Below are 6,000 nucleotides of genomic sequence, written 5' to 3'. Positions count from 1 at the left end.
GTTTACTTCAATGTAGAGTTTTGTTCCACTGTTACATGCATGCATGGTTAAGTCGCTTCAGTTGCTCCTCTGTGGGGATTCTCCAAGCAAGAATACTGGAGTGGGATGCCATGTTCTCCTCCAGGGTATCTTCCCAACCCAGAGGTCAAACCTGTGTTTCTGACATCTCCTGTATTGGCAAGCAGGTTCTTTACCACAGCACCTCCTGGGAAGCACCCATTTCACTGTTAACTGGCTGTGTAACTCCACACTGGATACAATTTTTTCAGTTCCAAAGTGTAACATGTAATATTTTACCTATCAAAATCATTCACTTTGCTTCTAAGCATGTTTTATACAAAAATGACATGAATGACCCACAAGGACACCACAAGTCTCCACAATGTCACCACAAGTGACACCAGAGTGGGCCAGGCCCCAGAAGTTAACGGTGGTATTCTGGGGATGTTGTGTGTTTACAGGTTTGATGCTGGGTTAGCTGCAACCAAATAGTCTTCTTCATTCCTCAGGTTCAGGGCTTCCATCCAACCCTGGGATCCCCTGTCATTTCTTAAGGTTACTGAAAAGCCCTTTTCGACAGTACCATCAAGTGTATTATTCTAAGGAGGGCTGAGATATAGGTTCTGCAAAGTGGCCACTAGGAAAATGGGAAATTTGAACTTTACAAGTTAGTTGGGTCAGGGGTATGATCACTCACCTAGAGCCAGACATCCTGGAAGGTGAAGTCAAGTGAGCCTTAGAATACATCACTACGAACAAAGCTAGTGGAGGTGATGGAATTCCAATTGAGTTATTTCAAATCCTGGAAGATGATGCTGTGAAAGTGCTGCACTCAATATGGCAGCAAATTTGGAAAACTCAGCAGTGGCCACAGGACTGGAAAAGGTCAGTTTTCATTCCAATCCCAAAGAAAGGCAATGCCAAAGAATGCTCAAACTACTGCACAATTGCACTCATCTCACACGCTAGCAAAGTAATGCTTAAAATTCTCCAAGCCAGGCTTCAGCAATACGTGAACTGTGAACTTCCAGATGTTCAAGCTGGATTTAGAAAAGGCAGAGGAACCAGAGATCAAATTGCCAAGGTCCACTGGCTTATCGAAAAAGCAAGAGTTCCAGAAAAACATCTATTTCTGCTTTATTGACTATGCCAAAGCCTTTGACTGTGTGGATCACAATATACTATGGGAAATTCTGAAAGAGATGGGAATACCAGACCACCTGACCTGTCTCTTGAGAAACCTATATGCAGGTCAGGAAGCAACAGTTAGAACTGGACATGGAACAACAGACTGGTTCCAAATAGGAAAAGGAGTACGTCAAGGCTGGATATTGTCACCCTGCTTATTTATCTTATATGCAGAGTACACCATGAGAAATACTGGACTGGAGGAAGCACCAGCTGGAATCAAGATTGCCAGGAGAAATATCAATAACCTCAGATATGCAGATGACACCACCCTTATGGCAGAAAGTGAAGAACTAAAGAGCCTCTTGATGAAAGTGAAAAAGAAGAGTGAAAAAGTTGGCTTAAGGCTCAACATTCAGAAAACAAAGATCATGGCATCTGGTCCCATCACTTCATGGGAAATAGATGGGGAAACAGTAGAAACAGTGGCAGACTTTATCTTTTGGGCTCCAAAATCACTTCAGATGGTGACTGCAGCCATGCAGTCATGCAGCCATGAAATTAAAAGACGCTTACTCCTTCGAAGGAAAGTTATGACCAAGCTAGATAGCATATTGAAAAGCAGAGACATTACTTTGCCAACAAAGGTCCGTCTAGTCAAGGCTATTGTTTTTCCAGTAGTTATGTATGGATGCGAGAGTTGGACTGTGAAGAAGGCTGAGCGCCTAGGAATTGATGCTTTTGAACTGTGGTGTTGGAGAAGACTCTTGAGAGTCCCTTGGACTGCAAGGAGATCCAACCAGTCCATTCTAGAGATCAGCCCTGGGTGTTCTTTGGAAGGAATGATGCTGAAGCTGAAACTCCAGTACTTTGGCCACCTCATGCGAAGAGTTGACTCACCGGAAAAGACCCTGATGCTGGGAGGCTTTGGGGGCAGGAGGAGAAGGGGACGACCCAGGATGAGATGGCTGGATGGCACCACCGACTCGATGGACGTGAGTTTAAGTGAACTCTGGGAGATGGTGATGGACCGGGAGGCCTGGCCTGCTGCGATTCATGGGGTCGCAAAGAGTCGGTCACGACTGAGCGACTGAACTGAACTGAACTGAACTGGGTCGCGGGAGGGAAGCAGAGGGCCAGAACTCGTGGCTACTCCAAGTTGGGGTCACGGCATTTGTTCCCGCAGGTCGCTCTCCAGCCGTGGGATGCAGTCTGGGAGTAGGCAGGCTGGCTCCCAGTGTCTCGGTCGTCGCAAGAGGCAACGCTGCTGAAACTGCAGGCAGTCCAAGCGACCCAGCAGTGGGCAGCGCAGGTGCCAGAAAACAAGAAAGGTGCCGCACGGGGGAGGTGGACTTCCGGGGAGAGCGGGCGCGCGCCGGCTCGCCTTAGGCAGGGGACGGAGGTGCGCGGCGTGCGCGCCTCCCGGGCGGCGATGCTGGAGGAGGGGCGCGCGTGCTCGCCGGGGGGCGGGGCGAGCGTGCGCGCTGACTCGCCCGAGGCGCGAGGGGGAGGAGCCGCTTCGCAGTCTGAGCCGCGCGGGTCTGCGGGGGTGCGTTCCCAGCCTGACGCGGTCGCCTAGCGCAGAGCTAGCCGGACGCGCCACCCGCAGGGCTTGCTGCTGCCTTTATTTACTAGGAAACAGCGTTTCCCTGCGGGAGAGTTGGGGAGCGCGCAGACACACATACACACGCTCGCACACACGTTCACGGATACACATACGCACACACACGCTAGCGCGCTCGTTCTTCACAACTGCATCCCCAAACCGGTAGAGAGAAGCTACTGCGGTTTCTCTTCAGCTCGGCTTCGGGCATCGTGGGGCGAAGTACGACCATTGTATATCAGCGAGAGCCAGGTGTCTGCGCTGCCGCCTCGGGTACGTAACTCCGCAGACAGCTCACCCTCTCTCCTCGTTACCTGTTCGGAGTTGGTCCTTCAAACCGGTGGCAGAGGGTGGGAGTCTGCTTGTGAGCCAGTGGGGGCGAGATCAGAGTTGAAATTTCAGAGGATTTGAGCCCATGCAGCTTCTAGCAGCGTCGTCTAGCGGGAGCAGTTACTACTCCCGGTTACTTATTCTACCCACCCCTTAGAGTTGTTGTCCCTTTTTTCCCTTCCTTCTAGCCCAAGATGTACTTGGCTCCTTGGTTGCCAAGGAGACTTGCTTAAACATCAGTCTTGGGGCGTCTGTTGAAAGAACTGCTTTCTTAAATAATGCTGTTATTTACTTTGATTTTTTTAAAAAAACAAAACGTAAACTGAGGACCATGTGGTAGTTTGACACTCGTTCATCTGTATTCAAGCGAAGGGTTCATTCAACTTCAGGAAAAGCGGTAATTGCCCTGTATGAAGTGCTTTAAAAAGGATTCGTCAGAGGGATTTTTCAGCGGATTGTGTCTTAAATCATAAATTACTCCCATTTTGGTGATCTTATAAAGAAAGCTGATTCCAATTAAAATTCCTTGTTCTCCCATTATATGTTGCAGTTCACTCAAGCGTGATTGTGTGATTGTCTTAACATTAAAAAGCAGTAAATGAATTAATTGTTATTCCTCACACGAGGATGATTTTCTGTCGTAAAATGACCAGAACAGGAATGCATATGTGAATTCTTAATATAGGGAGACAGCGTTCATAACATACATCTTTGCTAACATTTCTGTATTTATGGTATTGCTCTTTAAGTGCAGTTTTCTGCTACTCTGCCCTTTTTCTGAGAAGATTCTGTTTTCTCTCAAGTCTCTTATTATTTTTCTTTTGGTGATTAGCAGTAGTCTTTTTTCTGTTGGAGTATAATTGCTTTGCAGTGTTGTGTTTCTGCTATACAGCGAAGTGCATCAGCTATGTGTATACATATATTTCCTCTTATTGGCTTCTGACATACATCTATATGTATAGATATAGATATAAAATGTGTGCCCTGGCTTAATACACCAGATTCTGAGGTTTTAGAGCTTATATTAACGTGTAGAGAGGAAAGAAGCCCAGAAAAGCTTTGAAGATACTTTTGGGTGTTTTCATGATGGACTGGATCCTTTCCTGGAGCACTGCGTGAAGCCCAGTGAAGAGGTTTGTCTCACAGGAACCCCTAAAAACTGGGCTGTGAGTTTTACCTTGAGGCCTCAGGAGCCTAATGTGAACTTATAACACAGCACTCAGAGAGATCAGCAGTCCAGTAGTTAAGCTCTGCACTAATTTAATGCCTTTGTTACAAACAGAAATAACCACTGGCATTCAACAGTTCATTTTGTTTTCCTTTGATATTTGTTCATCTTTTCTCTCTCCAATTAAATGAGGCCAGGAAATGCATCAGACTCTTTTTATTTAGATTTTAAGCTGTGTCGTACAGAGTGTAATAATAAGAGAAAGAAGAAAAGCAGTAATAACTGAGGTGGGTAGAGGGGATTTGTGCAACTGACGGGGACTGAGAAATGAATAATGATGACAAACATTTTACAGTTCCAGATTACGGAGTATTTTTGTGCATTTCTATTTTAATCCCCACAACAACCTTGTAGGGTCACGGAATTATCTTCGATTTAAAGCTGAGGGACCTAGACTCAGAGCTTGCTGAAGGTCACAGAGTTAGTGGGTGGGAAAGCCCTTTTTGGATCCAGGCTCTTTGCCTTTAAGAAAATCCTGTGTCTGCTTGTCCAGTGTGTGCAGGTGTCTAACAGGTAAGGTAAGGCCAAGTAGGGGGCACATGGATGAGGGGGTGTTAACTGTGACCTCTGGAACCTATGTGCCCCTCTAAATGGGGCAGCTCTTACTGGCCTGTTGCTGGTTGCCACCCTGGCTCTAAAACGTTTTTGTTTTTTCAAGAAAAAAAGTAACTTCCAGATTTTTTTTTTGAAGTATCTATAATTTAAAAGGGCTTCCCTGGTGGCTTAGACAGTAAAGAATCTGCCTGCAATGCAGGAGACCTGGGTTGGATTCTTAAGGAAATGGCAACTCACTCCAGTGTTCTTGCCTGGAGAACTTCAGGGACAGAGGAGCCTGGTTGCAAAAAGTTGGACTCAACTGAGTGACTAACGCTTAATTTAGAAAACTGTAAGGACCTCTTTAAAAATATATCTGGGCCACAAGTGGTCTGGAGCCTACTGGTTTGCTGTCCATAACTACTGAAGTCTCATTCAATTTAAAACTGTTTTTCTGTAATACAATAGTAATGAGAACAAATGCATCCATTATTATGAGAGTGATTAAGAGTTTCCTGATTTTGATACTAAAATCTCTAGCAAAATTGCTCAGCATCCAATAACCAGGTCCAAGTTTGTTTCTGAGGGTTCCTTGGTCTTTTTCTTATACCTCAGAGAAAATGAAAGAGCATGAAGTGCTCTGGAAGAAGAATTTTTGAATCTGGTGAAACAAAATCATTTATAGTTTAAAACGTTTCATGCTCCTAATTTAATTTATTCTGCATACAGAACAAGTCGGTCTGTTACCTGTTGTAGGAAGAGGTAGAATGAAAAGTTGAACAGAAAAAAAGAGCATTCTGAACCTTTCAGTGGAAAGTTCCTTTTAAGGATTTAGGTTATTAGTTAGCTAAAACCTACCACAAAATATTGCAAGATTCCAAAGGAACAAATGTAAATGTAAACTCAAAGAGACATTTGATTTTAGGACCCTGGCAGAGAAAATGCTGTTTACTCCTTAACTAATCTTATAATGAAGCAAATATTTTTGAGAGGCTGCCACTTTCTCATATGTCTACTAAAATTACAGAGATGTCCGTAGACTTCATCGAGGCAGACCTGGTGGTCAGAAAGGAGTGGTATTTTATTTCCATCATTTCTTTTGTTTATCCAAATAAGGTCTCATTAAAAAAGAAAAAGCCAGCATTTGGACAGTAGCTTCTGATAGTTCTGTCATTCT

At 44.9% G+C, this 6,000-nt stretch overlaps 1 protein-coding gene across 4 annotated transcripts in view; it reads left to right on the top strand.

The window, feature by feature from the left end:
• The first annotated feature begins 2,515 nt into the window (after positions 1-2,515).
• KLHL32 (kelch like family member 32) overlaps positions 2,516-6,000 on the top strand; it is a 215,485-nt gene continuing 212,000 nt past the window's right edge. For 2 of the 4 annotated variants that reach the window (XM_069599238.1, XM_069599239.1), the window contains exon 1: positions 2,624-3,004. The gene's annotated coding sequence lies outside the window, so the exon portion shown is untranslated. Of the gene's footprint in view, positions 3,005-6,000 lie in introns of all 4 variants that reach the window. The other 2 variants (XM_069599240.1, XM_069599237.1) reach the window with 2 other exon arrangements.

The sequence above is a fragment of the Ovis canadensis genome, chromosome 8, assembly GCF_042477335.2.
Source record: "Ovis canadensis isolate MfBH-ARS-UI-01 breed Bighorn chromosome 8, ARS-UI_OviCan_v2, whole genome shotgun sequence".
NCBI classification, from domain to species: Eukaryota; Metazoa; Chordata; class Mammalia; order Artiodactyla; family Bovidae; genus Ovis; species Ovis canadensis.
This window is presented reverse-complemented; position numbering and strand designations above follow the sequence as displayed.